The sequence below is a fragment of the Dermacentor albipictus genome, chromosome 1, assembly GCF_038994185.2.
Source record: "Dermacentor albipictus isolate Rhodes 1998 colony chromosome 1, USDA_Dalb.pri_finalv2, whole genome shotgun sequence".
In the NCBI taxonomy this organism is placed as follows: Eukaryota; Metazoa; Arthropoda; class Arachnida; order Ixodida; family Ixodidae; genus Dermacentor; species Dermacentor albipictus.
Genome location: NC_091821.1, coordinates 505,202,418 through 505,220,928, shown reverse-complemented (window position 1 = coordinate 505,220,928; position 18,511 = coordinate 505,202,418). Strand labels below are relative to the sequence as shown.

Sequence of the window (18,511 nt, the reverse complement as noted above, 5' to 3'; positions counted from 1 at the left end):
CGAGCGGCGCTGCGAGCGCCGCTCGCGTGACGTCAGGGAGGGGACTCGCGCCTGTCGTCTGCTACAGTTCGTGCGTTGTACGGGCGCTTTCTGCGGTGTTTTCGTTTGTTCGCCCTCGTTCTCTCTGCTTGTATACTTATGGTGGTCGTCTCAAATATATTTTTATGACGTCTTCCTTTGCGAACATTTATTCAAAGAGCTAATTTCTTAGACAACAATGCAGCTCTCGAAGGCAACGCTACAGTGCCAGCCGAAGCGACGCAGACCAGCCCATTGCGGGTTTTTCATACGCGGATAGACAATCGCAAAAGCATAGCCTATAGGAATCCAGTTATGATACCATACCTGCCGCGGTGCAACAAGTATGTCACAAAGCTGGCTATATATGACTACTACAGCAGTTACGTTGATTTTATTCCGCTAAAACAGGTTTGCTCACGACGAGTAGTTCATGGTATAATATCGAATTTTTGCATTTCCTCACAGAAACGCTCGGCAGTAGCACGGTGACTTAACTAATACTGGAGCTTAGATTCTACACGTCTCACTTGCTTCTTTAACTGCTTGTCAACATTAGGCGGTTCTTCACGTGTTTATTTTTTTTAAGCAGCGGAAATTTGAAGTAAAGTTAATGAAGGCTTACAGCTATTTACAGAGTACAAATAGGAATGTACCAATATATATTCCCTTTTCCGTGCTACACGTTCAACTCACCTCTTTAGAGCGCGTTTGTTAATGATTAATAATGCATGTTATGTTCCTCTTTTTTTGTCTATGTTACCAAGTGAATATCATTTATTTATTTCAATGCCGCAGTGTGTTTTGCATTGTTATCGTGGAAATATTTCACTGTGCTTTCATATATTGTATAACTGCAATGTTTTATGGCCACTATATAGATGTAATTTATATGGCGCTTGATGTGTTACCCCATGCAGCCATATTGTACCTAAGAGGGTGAGATTACCTCAAGCCGCGTCTGTGCGGCTTTTTTCCCTCATCCACCTCCATTTACCACTCCTCTGTACATGTGTGTGTGTAAACGGAAATTAATAAATCAAATCACATCAAACTCACTTGAGAAATTTACTGGTGCTTGTTGCTTAAGGAATATACATGACGAATCTGTTTGGCAAACTGACACAGGCTGCTCGGCCCAATTTTTTTAGTGAAGTATGCCTGCTGGACCACATAGCTGTAGCCAGAAAGCAGTCGAAGCGTCAATGACTAGTAGTATGGGACATATTGAAGATATCGAAATTCCCCCTGTGGAGGGTCAGAAATCAAGTGAAAGTATATGCAAGGCTTGTGGTGCTTTCTTTATGAATGTTTGCGATTGGATTGGAGCAAACTTAAATTAGCCTGCAAGGTTCTCTTTTAAGTACCGACGAAGCGAATAGTTATCCGTTTGTATAATTAAATAATGCTGGATCGAGACATGGTGAGACAAAAGGTGCTTGAATTTTCCTTTTCTAGGCAATCTAAGCTGTGTAGTAGTAGCTCGAGAATACTTTAGCCATTCCAGTTGGCACTGTAAAAAAATGCTTTATGGTTTTAATTCGAAGTTGAAGTGAACTGATGGGTTTCGCGAACATAGCGTGCCTCGCCATACGGACAGTCGATTGCTACCGTTACGTGATCAGGGGTGGGCCATATTGTCGATAAAGGCTACTGAGGGCCACTATGATACATTTCATCACTTTCAATTGAGTGGCTGTCGATCTAAACAACGAAACTTTTCTCTCAGGTGATTGCTACTATGGTGTTTGTGAATTAAATATGTAAATACTCTACATGACACGCCGTCGTGTTAGCAGCCATGAGCAATTCGTTTTTTGGAGGCCTGTTTCAGAGGGGGATGAAAGTAGCAGCAAACGTTTTCATAAGAAATGCGCGCCTAACTATTTTTTTACGCATTAATGAATGGCCATATTTGAATAGAACAACACAACAGAGTAATAGGAATCATGATGACAGCTTCGCTGGGCAGTGTCTTTCTAATATCGGATAACATGTTGACGCCAATTACCAAATTTTTCTTCCACGTAAAATGCAATACCTCTCATAGCTAAATACTAAAGGAATGTTAAGTGTTTATCGAAGCATCATACACAACTTCGCGCGTTGAATTTGCAGATAGTCTCTTTTTAGTCAAAATTTACCGATAGACACGGCGCATATATGCATTGCAAAACCTTGTAGACCCCTTTAACGCTACTTAGCTTGCGATATCCAAGTCGCAAAGTTTCTCGACTCACACGCTTTTGAAGAAGAAACTGTGGTTAAGGTATTGCAGCTGAAAGAAGCCGACTTATTCTTCAATACGTACGGCTCGAGCCACCTATACCCCAAGCATACACGAAGGGAACGAGCGCGCGCGGCAGCCGAGCGAGCCGGAGCGAGCGGCATCCTGGCCGTGACGTCACTCGCCAGAGGGCGCCATTCCTCTTTCTCGGGGCTAATAGCCTGGTCCATCCACCGGTCTCTCCAAATTCAAGGCGCAAGGTTACAGCTCCCTCTTACAATTACATATCAATGGTGTTCTTTTGCAGGACTCACGCGGCCGCCTCAAAAGACGGCTATACTTCCTGTCGCGAATGCGCGTAGTCGCCGTGCGTTTAACACCATCCCTATCGTCCTTTTCTTGCACGCAAGGAGAATTCCGGTCGTATGTTCGCTCCAAGTCATCCGCCTGGACCTGTATGATTCCGGCTCCGCCGGCTCCTGGATTCGCACAGCACGTCAGCATGTCAGAAGGCATTTCAAATGCTGCACCTTATCTGCAGGGTTTCTGAAAATTCAGGTGGTGCCACAACCACTATCGTCCGCCTGCTCATACGTACTGTGTTACAGCCAAGACTTATATCCAAACCAAGTTTCACCACATAACACACGCAGAGTGGGACAGCTTGGAATCTATCAATCGAGCAGCAATGCGTATAATTACAGGCCTCCCACATATTACTCCCATTCTCGCGTTCGAGGCCCAAGCGCGATTAAATATGATTGGCTAACTGGTTGACCAGCACAGCAAGCTTGTTCCGTACGGTGCCGCTATGTCCCTGAAGCCGCAGCTCTTGAGACTTATATGGCAGATGGTTCGGTGTCGCCCCGCCACGACCACCGTGGCTTTATCAGCAAGTTACGGACAATCAGTCTATGACTCGCAAACACACACAATTCATTGTTCACCTTGGTGAGTCCAGTGTAACAGCGAATCAACTTCGAGTGAGAACACTTTCCGCAGCCATGTAGCGTACGTCGACGCTAGTGTGATTGATGATCACGTCGCCACGGCCATCGCTTGTCCGGAAATATTGGCAGGAATAGCAACCTGCTCGTATCCTTGCTCCCCTGCCTGGCCATCGACAGAGGCGGAGCTCTTGGCAATCCGAGACGCAATATCCATCCTCTGTCCACTCTTTTTTCCGTCTAGTAGGCACATTGACATCTTCACCGATTCCTCAGCTGCCATCCGTTGTCTGCGTTGTCTTCTGAATTCCTACGTTTTGGAACAGGAGATTCAGGACACAGTTGAGCAATTACCTGCTACAGCAAGTGTACTATGGATACGTCGCGATGTACACAAGGTTTAGTGGATGCAGCAAGCCACAAAACTTCTCGTCCCCTTCAATCACCTCCAGCCTCTCCCGTGACATGGCTTCTCACAGAAAAATAAAACCTTCGGCGCGCCACGTGAGCAATTCTCCCACCGCGCGGCGCCGACCTCCCTGGTGGCCTAGTGCACTGGGAGGAGGTATTGCAACGAAGGTTATGCCTCCGTGTCGCCCTTACCCCTGCGGTAACCCGGTCGTGATCGGCACAGTACCGTGCCTCCGTCAGCGATTCCTGCCCCTTCTGTCTCACTCCTGTCTGCGAGGTGGACACTGGGCACCTCGTCTGGACTTGCCCCTTCCTACAGACCCTCCGCCAGAAACACCTGCTTCGATGTGGACCACCCTAAGGTTGGCCACCAAATGTAGACCGTTGGATTTTCGGTCCCCAACACCCGACACTGCTGGACTTCCTCCGGGAATTCGGCGTGTATGTACACTTGTAAATATTTCTTTATGCCAGAAAGCACGCTGTCGCAATAAAAAAGGACACCGCAGCTCGGAGCGATCGCCGACGTCCCCCGCTTCGGCCTGCTGTATTCCGTCTGCCGTTGCGTAGGTGCGGCGTCCCCTCACGAAGCGCTTCACCGCTTTCTCGCCGCACATGGCCCTGTCGCGGAATAACGCATCTCCTGGTTGGCACAGGGCCATCGCCAATTTAACGAAGTCACGGGCGCACGTGCTCCAGTGGCGAATAAACCCGTCGCCGCAATTCTTCATATTCTCTTTTCACTGGTCTTCGGTCTCCGTTTTCAAACCTTGTGCTCCTATGCTGTCATCCACGCGAAAATACAATCGGCATTTCCTCCTACGCCATCAAGCGCCTTCTAGAGCAGTTGTTGCTCGCTGAAAAGAAAAATACATCAGGCACACGCACCGAAAGAGAAAAGCATTCCTTATAGAGACCAAATGTAACAAATATATGAAAATATTTATGCTCACTTTCTGGCAAAAAAATACTTTCTCACTCCATTAGATTATACTGCATGGATTTAAGAAAAATATAGCTGTACGTTGCAAACATTCCATTCACTAGTTTACTGCATGTCCTAACACAATAAAATTAGCAAAGCAAAAAAAATGCTGATTTACCAAATCTTATCTCGTCCCATATTCAACTGTAAATATAGAACAAGGTGTTTCAACGCTTGCTTTGTACAGACATTCCACCCTTAGGCACATACTATATACTCAGCTTGCAAGACCAAGCCACCTACAGTAAAGAGTGGATTGTCTAATAAGGCCAATCAGTGGTAGTTGCATGGGATAGCAAAACATATTATGATAAATACCGAAGTACTAAATTATGATATGGGGACTCGTCACACAAACGTTAGACAGGATACCAGTAAGCTATCGCAGGACACGAAAGATCTGAACAAGAAACGCCAATGTATGAAAGCGTCTAACCCTACAGCTAGAAAAGAACTGGCTGAAATTTGCAAGTTAATCAACAAGAGTAAGACAGCTGACGTAAGGAAGTATAATATGGATATAATTGAACATGCTATCAGGAACGGAGGAAGTCTAAAACCAGTGAAGAAGGAACTAGGAATATGCCAGAATCATATGTATGCGTTAAGAGACAAAGCCGGCAATAAATTTACTGATATGGTTGAGATAGTTCAAGTGGCTGAGGGGTTCTATAGAGATTTATACAGTACCAGTGGCACCCACGGCGATAATTCAAGCGAGAACAGTCTAGAGGAATTTGAAATTCCACATTTAACGCCGGAAAAGTAAAGAAAGCCTTAGGAGCTGGAGCTATGCAAAGCGGGAAGGCAGCAGGGGAGGATCAGGTAACAGCAGATTTGTTGAAGGATGGTGGGCAGATTGTTCTAGAAAACTGGCCACCCTGTATACGCAATGCCTCATGACCTCGAGCTTACCGGAATCTTGGAACAATGCTAAAATAATCCTAATCGATAAGAAAGGGGAAGCCGAGGACTTGAAAAATTATAGACCGGTCAGCTTACTGCCCGTTGCGTACAATATATTTACTAAGGTAATCGCAAATAGAATCAGGAACATCTTAGACTTCTGCCAAGCAAAGCACCAGGCAGGATTCCGTAAACGCTACTCAACAATAGACCATACTCACACTATCAATCAGGTGATAGAGAAATGTGCGGAATATAACCAACCCTTATATATAGCTTTAGCGAAATATATAGCGAAACCTCAGCAGTCATGGAGGCATTACGGAATCAGGGTGTAGACGAGCCGTATGTAAACATACTGAAAGCTTTCTATAGCGGCTCCACAGCCACCGTAGTCCTCCATAAAGAAAGCAACAAAATCCCAATAAAGAAAGGCGTCAGGCAGGGAGATGCGATCTCTCCAGTGCTATTCACAGCGTGTTTACAGGAGGTATTCAGAGACCTGGATTGGTAAAAATGGGGAATAACAGTTAATGGAGAATACCCTTAGCACCGTGCGATTCGCTGATGATATTGCTTTGCTTAGTAACTCAGGCAACCAATCGCAATCCATGGTCACTGACCTGGAGAGGCAAAGCACGAGAGTGGGTCTAAAAATTAATCTCCAGAAAATTAAATAACGTTTAACAGTCTCGGAAGAGAACAGCAGTTTACGATAGGTAGCAAGGCATTGGAAGTGGTAAGGAAATACCTCTACTTTGGGCAGGTAGTGACCGCGGATCCGGACCATGAGACTGAAATAATCAGAAGAAGAACGGGCTGGGGTGCGTTTGGCAGGCATTCACAGATCATTAGCAGCAGGTTGTCATTATCCCTCAAGGGAAAAGTGTATAACAGCTGTGTCTTACCAGTACTCACGTACGGGGCAGAAGCCTGGAGGCTTACGAAAAGGGTTCTATTTAAGGTGAGGACGACACAACGAGCTACGGAAAGAAGAATGATGGGTGTAATGTTAAGGGACAAGAAAAGAGCAGATTGGGTGAGGGAACAAGCTCGAGTTAATGCCATCTTAGTTGAAATCAAGAAAAAGAAATGGGGATGGGCAGGACATGTAATGAGGAGGGAAGATAACCGATGGTCATTTAGTGTTACGTACTAAATTCCAAGGGACGGGAAGCGTAGCAGGGGGCGGCAGATGGTTAGGTGGGAGGATCAGATTAAGAAGTTTGCAGATACGACATGGCCACAATTAGTACATGACCGGGGTAGTTGGAGAAGTATGGGAGAGGCTTTGCCCTGCAGTGGGCGTAACCAGGCTGATGATGATGATGATGATGATGATGACACAAACGAGATAAATTATTTGGTCTAGTGATTACACTGCATTTTCGAGGAGGCTGTCCTTGGCAGTCTTGCTCATCACCAGATTTGGGATAGTTCCAAACAGGGTCGGTCCCCTACTGTGTATATTATAATGGTGCATGAGCTGTCTTCTGCAGGAGCTCCATAGACTAGATACTACTGAAATCAAACTTTATTTAAATTCGCATTGTCTAATATGGTGGCTACCAGCACACCATTGACATCATGTTTGCAGTTTGTTGAATGTTTTTATGTTTGTGCATTTCAACACAATTAAGCCCAAAACTATCGTCATACAATATGTAGAATAGCCGGATACCATGTCTTAGGCAAATGAGCATTGTACACTAAAGCCAGCGCGGTTGTTTCCAGAATGGTAACAGCATCAATTATTACAAAAGAGCGCAACACGCCAAGGACTTTTGTTAAGAAGGAATTAATGTGTATGAGGGCGTGAACACAAGCAGCACTTTAGCATGGCAACCATATCTATTCAAATATCATGCAAGCAGTAACTTTTCATTCTACCCAGTGCAAAATATGTAGCCAGCCTTTCAACATGGGGTCAATGGCGCTGCGAATAAATACTTTCCTACTCACATACAGCAGCAAATTTAGACGAAATAATTTATGTTTTCTCACGTTCAAGCGCCTTCTCATAAATCAAATTCTCGTTTTCACATTGGCCTCTCATAGTGTGGTCCCCTGTTCTCAGGTCATAGGAGGTTGTATTTAATCGCCCTTCAAATAGATAATTGTTCTTATTTAAAAAGCCACCTTCCATTGCATTCACCATCCATATATAAGGTACTCGCTTCCATCCAGCTGCGAACTAGCAGCACACTCTCTGATGAAAAACCTATATATACATTTTTTTAATTGGGCTGCATACTGAAGACGCCGTTATGCAATCGGAGACAGAGCTAGTAGAGTAGCCGCCAGGATAGTCTAAACAGACATAAAGGAGCAAAATTGGGGGAGCTTCCAATTATTATTCTTTCTGAGGAACAATCCTTCCCAATTACAACATGGGGATGCAAATGGTAACTGAAAAGGAAATCTTCAATTCACTCAAGTAAATACGGTTTGTGCTACCTTGCACACAAAGTTCCTGTACTTTAAACATGAATGTGTGATGTTGTCATGGGTTACGAACTGTTTTGGCGTGTTGTTGATAGAGAGTGGTGGAACGGGAGATGCACGTCTATGGATAGAACAAACGTTTCAACCATGGGACTCCTCTGGTCGAACAACGAGGAGTTTCTCAGGGTGGAGCCATTTGGTTATCGTGTAAAAATGTCACCTCCATCTTGAGATATTCTTTGTTAGATATCTCTTGATCACTAATGCCTCCATTTTATTGCGATATAAATTACATGGGCACTCCAGGCGCATTTCTGCCATCGCCACCGACGTCGCCGTGAGGTTCCGTGAAAGCGTGTGAGGACGAGCCGTCTATAGAACGCGGTTCAGTTTCGCGTGCGCGAAGGTGGAACGCCGCCCTTATGCGTGCCCTCTTCTGTGGGGCGCGAGGCAGAGGGGTGAGGCGAGGGAGAAGGGACGTTCTTCTCCGGTCGTTTCTACGGTGTCTCGATGTCCTCCTCGTCAACCGCTCCGTAAAGAGTGCAGACAACCGAGGCGTCTACTACGGCATTCGCCACGCGAATCGCGGACGCCGTAGAAGACGCCTCTGGCAAACAATGGCGTACTTACTTACTTATCCTTACTTCGTACAGATAGCTGTACGAAGTAAGGATAATAGTTTCATCGGCCGTATAGACTTGCAAACAATCACTTACTAACTAAATTACCATTGATATAGTGTTTAAGTGTCACTCAACAAGGACGTAGAAAGAAACAAAAAGACCGCGTCGTCTTTGTGTGTCTGCTTTTTTCTACGACCTTGTTCAGTCACGCTTACGCATTGTATCATGGATTCAAACCAACTAGGCCGTCAATGTGCTTTAACTAAATTAACCAGCACAGTGTCACGCGCGCACATGTAAACATGAACACATCTCGCTCGGTGACATCGGAAACGGTCTGTGAAAACGCTGGAGTTGGAAATCACGGCAGCAGCTGCAAGCCAATGGACCCCCGAGTATCTGTAGCTTCAACGTGTACGAAACGCCGAAAGTACAGTGCATACGCATCTACTGGCACAACGCGCACTATGAAAAAGTTGCAGATCGCTTTTAAAGCGAAAGCTTTACTGGCTGCGAACTTGCGATTTCGCCGTGGCGGTGTTCCGAGGAGACACACGACGTTACAACGTACAACGTGCGCCTCTCCACAGATATTTCTCTCTCTCTCTCTCGCTCCCTAGTCACTACTGCGCATGCGCCACTAGTAGCACCGAGCCACACGTGTTCCGCCGCTGCGCAGCGCCGCGCCTATCCCCCGCCGCCGTTTCGTATGACGTCACCCGCGTTCCTCGTCGTTGCGCTCTCCTCTGCTCGCTTCCCCAGCTGCGTCGCATGCCTGATACAGGCCATTTTTCTGTGTGGGCTCGCTATGTGTCCTGAGCGCTGTTCGTACCTGTTTAAAAAAAGAATTACAATAGACGAGTTCCATATAAATATACATATATATGAGTATGTTTGTTCTGCAGTTTAAGTAGGGTAATTATTTAAACAGAAAACGAATTACATGTTCTGACGAAGTTTGTTTTCATAATCTAATTGTTTAATTGAGCGCATAACCAGTCAGATCTCTCGTACTAGAACAAGAAAACAAATTAAACAATTCACAGGTTTCTGCTAGTTGGTGGTCTGTTGACTTCAGCAAGCAAACTGAACAAACGACAGGGATGCATTGTGGGCTTGTTGCCAGCGCATCTTGAATAATTATTCCTGTAGCTTGATTACAAGAAAGGACCAGACACACAAGGACACACATGGTGCAAACTTCCAGAAATCTTTTAGTATAGAAAACAAGGTTTTACTCTAAACTCAGCCATCATGAGTCACAGCCACGTAACGAAAGTGAACATTTTACACAGTGATTAGTCATGGAATGCGCAAAAATTACAATTCTGTATCGCAGAAATCCCACGACGGCTTACACATACAGGGTTGCCCGAGAGCAGCAATCTTCCCAGCTTCTATTATAACTCTAGTGTGTTCGAGCTTACTTCTACCAGTAATTGTTGTTGACTGAAAGAGAGGGGAGCACTGATGTTGTTTACATTGAAGGGAGAGAAACCTATCTGATGCAATGCCGAATTCGCTTTCGTGTTCTCGCAATTTGTCATTAATGCATCTGCCCGACTGTCTGACGTAATACTTTCCACATCTTAAGGGCATGCGATAGAGTATCGAAGTCCGGCACTCCACAAATTTGTTTCTGTGTATTACTTCGTAGCAAAGAGCACTTTCTTTCTTCTCAGGTCTTGCTTTTCCACACAGGTTTATTAGTTTGTTAGGTAGTTGACGTGGATTTTTGCAGCACCTATCAAACTAATCCGCCAGAACTGTGACAGCGGGATCATGTGAAAGGACAAGAGCCTCGAACTCCATGACCTTGTTAATTACGCTCCTGCAATTCACATTTATTATCGTTAGGGACCACATGTTAGGATTCTGGTGTCCGCGAGTTCTCCTCTTGACAATCTGAAATCCTGTATTTTCCTCTTCATCCCAACCGAACAATATATTGTTGATGCTCAAGTTATCATTTACGACTTTCACTTTCGCGCCATTTGCTTTCGCTCCTGCAGCGCTCTTCCACAACTTCTGCCTTATGTCGCGAAGTCGCTTGGCAAGGTCTTCAGATAAAGATATATTTGTGCCTTTAGTTGATACGCTCATTTCCATACGGACATACTTTTTTTGCGATAGTCTAGAATTTTAAAATAACGCAACATGACTTGCTTGTTTATTTTTTTCCTGTCATATGGTATCATTCTATACCATCTACCTTCCTGCGGAAAAGTTTCACGAAATATGTTGTTGTACTTTTTTTAACTATTTCATAATTTCACTCAACAGTTGGCTCCTATAGACCATACTATAGCTAAAGTATTTCTGCACCCTTTGTTCTCTAACTCATCTACCTGTTCCCAGAGTGCCAACACAGGAGATTCAAGTTTCAAGGCTGTTCATTACAAATTTCCAATTGCTTCCGATATTCTCAATGGGCAAAAGTCAAGTAGACAGCTTTCTGGAAGTTGTTTAAATGGGTGTAGGCTACACGCAACCCGTTGTCATTATCAATGTTATGAAACTTGATCAGGCCAGCATACGACCTTATCAAGCCCTACCGCTCATTATCCACGTTATCGGACCAAGTCCCAGCCTTCTCAATCTTTATTGGTCGGCATGAACTTTATCACAATCAATTAGGTTCTTATAAGCCCTCCTCCATCCTTATCAACCTTGTCGGATGTTGTCCGATTCTTGCCAAATTTTAACAGTCCTTATCGAGATTTTGGACCTGGTCCGACCCTTATCTACCCTTGTCGGTGCTTATAAATCTTATCAGAATTGCTTCGACCATTATAAACCCTTATCGCTCTTTAGCACCTTATACATCTGCGTCCAGCCTTTATCAACCATGAAAAAGCCCATATAATGCGCTACCACTCCTTATCACCCTTATAACCTTCTCTCTGTTTGTTGCGGCCCGTGAAGCACATAAGTCCTAAGAGATCGGTGGCATTTCGCTTGCTGAAGGAACACCCCAACAGAAGGCGCATTCCGCGACCACTGAAACGCATCGGGGTTGTTGCGTGTTTGGCATTATATTTTCGCACAATCTGAATTTCGCTTATGTCTAGAATGCTCCACGTCGGCTGTACATGTGGTTCTAAGATGGTTTTTATTCCACTATCACCAAATCTTTTAACAAAGTCTTCATAGAAACTGTTCTCCTTTGACATTTGTTTTGTAGAGCTAGTGAAACAGCTTGATGTGATTCAGATATATTCACCTTCTGCAAACGTGAGTGTCTTTGCTGCCTTTCGCACATCAGGTGCAATGCTGTGCAAGTTACGCAGGAAGTCCGGTCATCAAAAGTTTTTATTCTGCGCGTTTCCGTCTATGCTTCGCAGCGTGCCAGCGGCATTTGCTCGCGTGAGCAGGCACCTGGGGGTGCCGCGACGGGCTGCAATAAAAAAAAATACGAAAAGGAAATTGATTTAAAAGAACGTGCTAGCTGCCGTATAAATACGTGGTTTGTTTCTAAGCGTGAATTTCTTTTTTATTATTCAGAACTTAGCTTATATAAAGAAAATTTTCACGAAAATCGGGTCGAGAAACACCGAACTATTTCTAAGTGCGAACGCAGCCACTGCAAAAGGTATTTCTAGCCTCCACAGTGTTGCACCTGCTGTATGAAACGAAGTGTAGTGTTTAGTGAAGTGCTTCATAAGTTGTAAACATGTAATATTATGTTGGGATGTGTTTCAAAGAACTCTTAAGAAAGACTTCACTTTCAGTCAGGATACAACCCGATATTTTATTGTACTCCATGATGAAGAGGTGCCTTTTGATGTTTTTTTTTCCTAATTGGACTACATAGCTTATGGAAGACACGCATGTTCGACCGAAACACTGGATCCCTTCTTTCGTGGAAATTTCAGTATGCTCAACTGATTTAACACTTGGAGGGCATGTATTCCTTTGCAGGTTTTCAACAGGAGTGGTAGCACCTCTTGATAAGTTGCTTGTTGCCATGTTTTAAGTTGAAAGCTATTTGTAGTTTTTGTGTGATGCATGGTATACTGAACGTGATTTATAGATTCTTCCTAGGCCACGAATACTAGATGTGTTGCCTAGTGCTTGTACGTTTATCGCGTATAGTACGATTCTTGCATGTCCATCATGCAATAAATACCATCTTAGAAAAAGAAGTCTTGAGCCAAGTGGGTAAAACACTCGGCTTCTGAGCGTAGGCTCATATGTTCGAAGCTGACCACCGCGAAGGATTTTCCTTTGGAATTTATTCTTTTGTACTTTATTTTCTTTATACGGATTCGTCTCAGGGGAATAAGGAAGGACGGGCGGGTTTCCTCGTTGAATAGGCATACAAATGCCTACGCACGTAAAATTAAGTATTTTTCCAGACCAGGCATGGGAGTAAACTAGATTTCCAAGGGTCAATTCACTAAACCACTTTGTCCCGTCCTGGCTTATTCACGCCGGTATCTTTCTTAGGCACATTTTGTCCATAAGACGATGGGGAAAACAGTGAATGTATTACCTCCGCCAACCTGCACAATAAGTAGGAAAGAGGAAAGCGAAAAAAAGACATGCCACCACACTGGCGTGCTTTTCCTACCCCCCCCCCCAAAAAAAAAAGTTTTTTTTACAGTAATTGAAACAACTCCATTAAAAAGGACCCCTCATTCGGATCCGTCTATCAACCACTTAATGTTAAATATGATTGCTTCCACGCTGTCGACTTGTGGTGCTGCGCTGGTTAGTCTCCCGCAGGTGCGCACCAATAAACATGTTCACCTCTGAAATACTTGCGCTAACCTATCTGACATTTTTGGGTAGTCTTCGTGGGCGTTCTAGCTCGTCCCGGAAATAATTCAACTTGACGAATTGCGACATGCTTGAGCAGGAGAAATTGCTCTAATTTGGCAGATCTGTCGCTTGTGCAGCCTGTCACTTACCCTGAGCGTTCGTGACACCGATGAGGATAACTGCCAACAACGCAGCACATTGAAAGACGTGGGCTTCCATATTGTGCCCTGCATTCACAGAGAAGTACGCTTGTTACCAACGCGATGCACGTCCGCCTGTGTTAAGGGTACAAACAGCAGTTCATTTTTTCTAGGCTAGACGCATGCGCCCGTGGGTATACAGCGTTCCACACCCGGAACACCGCGTGTGTGCATATGCGCCTGGCTGCGGGTGCATGTCAGCTTGCGTGTCTGGTTTTGGGAAGTAGCGCGACTACAATGTCGGATTTTGTGAAGAGAAAAGAGAACATTCTGCTTTGCGCTCCCTAAGTGATTCGCGCTCGGCTGACCAAATAACATCGCAAATTAAGAGGCGTACAAAACGGAATCGGTATACTGCGAGAAAGTATATACGCAGATGGAGACGAAAAGGCGCAGCTCAATGTATAAAAAATCGGAAACAGCTAGTATATTTAATATATACTATATCTTCAAATCATAAAGTAATTTACATAAAAATCGGAAAGAGCTAGTATATTTAATATATACATTATTTGCAAATAATAAAGTAATTTACATCGATAGTTTACTTTCCATACATCGATTATCATAAGAGCATGTCGGCTAGTGAGCATGAATAGGGCGAACACACGAAAGAGCCCGTTTCAAATGGTGTAAATACATGGCCCATGGCCGGCTGAGTAAGATTGCAAGAATTTGCAGAAGCACCATGCCTGGTCACGGGCACTGCGAGGCACTCTTAGAAAAGACATACAGCTAATGTCCGCACTTCCTCGTCTTCAGGGCGCGTAGCCCGATACGTGATATGTAGAAAACTACGAGACACTTGCATTTCTCACTTCATTTGGTGTTTATGACGGGCGCGTAGAATTTCCTGGAGAGTAAAGAGAGAAAAACTACTTTGCACGAAGTGGTTCCGTTTTCGGAGTCTCTCGGCTGAGAAGCTAGAAGCCACCGAGCCGCGTAAGCTGAGGTGGACGCGTAGCCAGTCCCGTGCATGGTACTCCGTGTGAGCAACCCTTAACAACATTCATTTCTGGTTAGTTTATCTTTATCAAACAATCACTTACAGTATGAATTAGCTAACAAAGCAAGCAATAAAGACAATATTTAAATGGTAATCAGTCTGTGGTGCTGACTTTTTTTTTTTCGGACACGAAACATGCATTGATGCAGGATATAATTTCGTTGCAGATTTGGAAGAATGTATCAGTGGAACAGCAAAAAGAGGATACTGATCGAAATCCTTCTGCCTTTTACTTCCAGAAATATCCATTTGACGCAAGTAGATGCAGAACTCTGTATATTTTGGCACGCCTTGTCAAGAAATGGCTGCAAGCACTCCGGTTTCTGGTGTAAAAGCTATCTACTGATATCAAGAGATGCATATATCAAGGCTTTTCGGCGTGCTTTTGGTTAGGATGTGGGGTTTCTCACTTATGCAAACGTATGTCTGTGTTCTCATACAAATTCGAATATATCATGTGGGCAGAGATGGACGCATACCGATTTGTTCCTTAAGAGAGTCAGAATTCGGCGAGGTTACCTTATTAAAGAGGCAGCCGGTGAATCTGCGACGAAGGCTGCAAACCCTTCCTGTCTGGCCATAGCTATCACTACTTCGACTCTTGTGTGCCCTCTATCTCTTTCCTGCCGTGGTGCTATACCGATGAAATGTTTATAATATATGCTTGAGATAACGCTACGTAGGTTCCTTGAGATATTCTATTTCTTTTAACTAAACGACAGCAATTCATAAATCCCTCTAGAAAATGTCTGCACATTGGACGCGCTTGTCCTCGTCGCATTAGTTTGCCAACGAAATCTGACGTATCTACGTTACCCGTCCCAGCAGAAACTTCCACGCATCCTCGCAGATTTGCTTAGCGCCATTTTCGAAAAATAAGCTTTGAGAAAGTTTGCCCGCTCTTCAAATGCTAGTAACTATGGACGTCTTCTTTCTGCGGTCAAGAAAACTATCGACCACTTCAGACGTCGGCAAGGTTTCACGCAATACACGGCTTCTACAGGCACAACAACGTGAAAGGCACTCACTTGAAACGGCGAAGTGTCGTAACCGAACCCGGCTGCCGAGGAAGTCGTCGGCTGCGAAATCTTCTGCGGACAGACTGTGCGCTGTGATAGTTGCGAAGCTGCTACCGCTTTTATTCACGCCTAGGCACGTGTAGGAAAAGGATGTGTTCGAGATAGGCACTCCTTCCTTGCTAAGGTGCACATGTGCAAAAAATTTATCGTCCGGCAGGATATGGACGAAAGACCCTAAAGTGAGTGTAGCGACTTCTTTCGCTTTTAGTAGCATCGCAATGGAAACAGCTTCGACCGCAAAGATGTAACAGTGTTGGAGCCCTTTAACGTAACACTATTCCAATATGGTTTTATTATAATCTGCTGTTGTCAAATTTTCGTAACCGCCGACGCAAGCATCGGGTGGTGACCTGCAAAAACCAATCAAACGCTCCCCTCATTTATAGGAGATCTCTTTTGTTTGCTTTAAAACAAATAACTTTGCCTACACTGAGCGCCTTGCCATATCTGATAGGCTGAAAAGAGGCGAGGATCACGAGAAGGATTCGATGGGGCTGAGCTACTGCACTGAAAATAAATAACCGGATGAAGAGCGTGGTGCCGGCGCCTGCAATTGGTCCGCTTTCCGTTACTTGGCTTGAGGTGGCTGGTTGAAAACCGCGGCGGCATGCAACGGAAGCTTAAGAATGACGCTAAAACGGATCCTCAGCGAAGAAGAGTTTTCAGAATGAGGTCGTAAACGTGCCGAAAGTGCTCGAAAACGTTACACGGCCACGCAAAAAGCTTTATTATACGCAAACAAACCCATGCTCTCCAGCAGGTGCAAGTACCCAGCGCCTGATCGATCGGCGGCACACACCCCATAGTCCTTGCGGAACGGGGCAGCCTGCGGCTGTTCAGAAAAAAAAAATTCAGTTTTGTTCGGCATATTAAGGCATCTTTAACTCGTACGCATCATTTTGACGCGGTGACATTTCGTGGTTTTGTGGTGTCGCGTGGCAGGTAGGTGAGATGGACGATGCCCGATTGCTTATGACCAATAGCCGAGGGTTAATGGCTAAAAGTCGTGCAATCAGAAATAACATTTTTTTCTGTTGTTACGTCCGATGATGCATAATCAGTGTGTACGTGTCACATCAGGTGGGGAGCTATCGCGGTTTTCGTGACGTCGCGTGACAGACCGGCGAAGAGGGGGTGGTTCCAAATACTTTTTGACCAATCGCGGAGGGCTGATTGCAGAATTACAATAGAAAAGTTTAGAAGAGCTTTACGTTATAGCGCCCTAGGATATTCATTCTCAGCACTGCTTTTAAGGCTCCATATTTCAAGTTCTCGCGAAACACTTTGATGTGCCTATTTCGGAAATGACATTTTCCGCTAGCGAAGTGTTCGTAGTGTAAATTTTCAACTTCTCTATAATAGCTCATGTAAGGATAAGATCGTGAATATTCTGATATTTAGTGCGGAAAGCCAAATTGATAACTAATGTGGCAAAATTACACTGAAGTGCTGTGGCTCCCAATCTAGAAGCAGAAGGCCTAAGCACTTCTTTTGCAGAGCAGTGCAGCACCATTTGCGCCAATGCGTTGGAATATGCCTTGCTTTTTGATTTCAGAAAGCAGTGGTGTCATGCGGTTTTCTCAGTACACACCCTGCCATTGACACTAATATAAACCATCATTACGAAGCTCAAGGGCCAACCTCCCTTGTCTGACGATATGTGAATATTTATTACAATCGTATCCTCTTCCACTTGTGCAGTGGAATCTGCTGTTGTTTCTAACTTAACAAGATCATTATGAATAATTTCACGAACGTAAATTACCACACGAAAAAAATACCTCGGAGAATATGTGCTGCAAGATGTACGAGGCTTCCATTGCCTCGTACTGTATTTACTGTACAGTACAGTACTGTACTGTACTGTACTGTAGGAATGTCTTTGTCTGCTCCGTTATAGGTCTATACCAATCCATGCATTTCCATATATATATATATATATATATATATATATATATATATATATATATATATATATATATATATATATATATATATATATGGAACTGGCGTCCATCTTGTCTACCATTTTATTCTCACTTCATTCTTCTCTTCTCCTGACCCCAGACTCCTGCGCTTCTTCATCTTCTATTCCAAGGCTCATACCGCTTCACCCTTCCAGGTTTTTTCGCTAACCCCTCCTGGGGTAATACTTGAAAACGTTTCCAATCGAAGCACATTCAACTGAGCCACGTTCGCCAATGTACCACACAGTCTTCAATATTTCTTTCTGAGTGGCTCTCTTTGTCACAGAGTAAGGACCATAAAATTTGGCATTGGATTCTCTTACTCCTGTCCTAACTAGAATGAGGTCGGTGACTTGAATGTCTGGGATATCTGAGCAATGTCTCTTGTCGAAATGTTTTTTTCATTCCTTTACGGTACCTCTCCTCCTGCGATTTCTGTTTCCTTCCCTCGACGATCTTGAGATTTTCTAACAGCCCAAGTTCACGGTCCGCCTGAAGAATAAGGGTTTCTCCTGAAGAAGCGAATTGCGGGCTGCATCCCAAGCCACTGGTGTAGGAGCGATTGTGATGCCTTACAGCTGCTTCTAAAGAGCATTTCCAACCACCAGGGAAACTATCGTACACCCTGATGTATTGTTTAACATCTCGTATAGCACGCTCTGCAAGCCCATTCGCTGCGGGATGGTATGGCGCACAGAACTGGATTGATATATTATGGTCTCGAGCCCATCTTGCTAGCTTTTCGCTCTTGAACGCTGGACCGTTGTCACATACAATTGTCTTGGTTGTCCTAAACATATCCCGTTCGAGAAGGGCGATGACACTATTCGCATCTTCTTTTCCTGCCCGTGCCGCGACCATCCTGGTGCATTCATCTATGGCCAGAAGAAAAGCTTGCGTTTTTCGGTCTCCTTCTCGTTTCTTATTTAGCTC

The 18,511-nt window shown here is 44.5% G+C and overlaps 1 long non-coding RNA gene across 1 annotated transcript in view; it reads right to left on the bottom strand.

The window, feature by feature from the left end:
* LOC135907582 (uncharacterized) overlaps window positions 1-15,622 on the bottom strand; it is a 35,700-nt gene extending 20,078 nt beyond the window's left edge. Inside the window, exons 1-3 of the long non-coding RNA XR_010566064.1 lie at window positions 15,561-15,622; window positions 13,476-13,553; window positions 6,246-6,288 (exon numbers count right to left, since the gene is read on the bottom strand). This is a non-coding gene — a long non-coding RNA (uncharacterized lncRNA). The remainder of the gene's footprint in view (window positions 1-6,245; window positions 6,289-13,475; window positions 13,554-15,560) is intronic.
* Window positions 15,623-18,511: the final 2,889 nt, after the last annotated feature.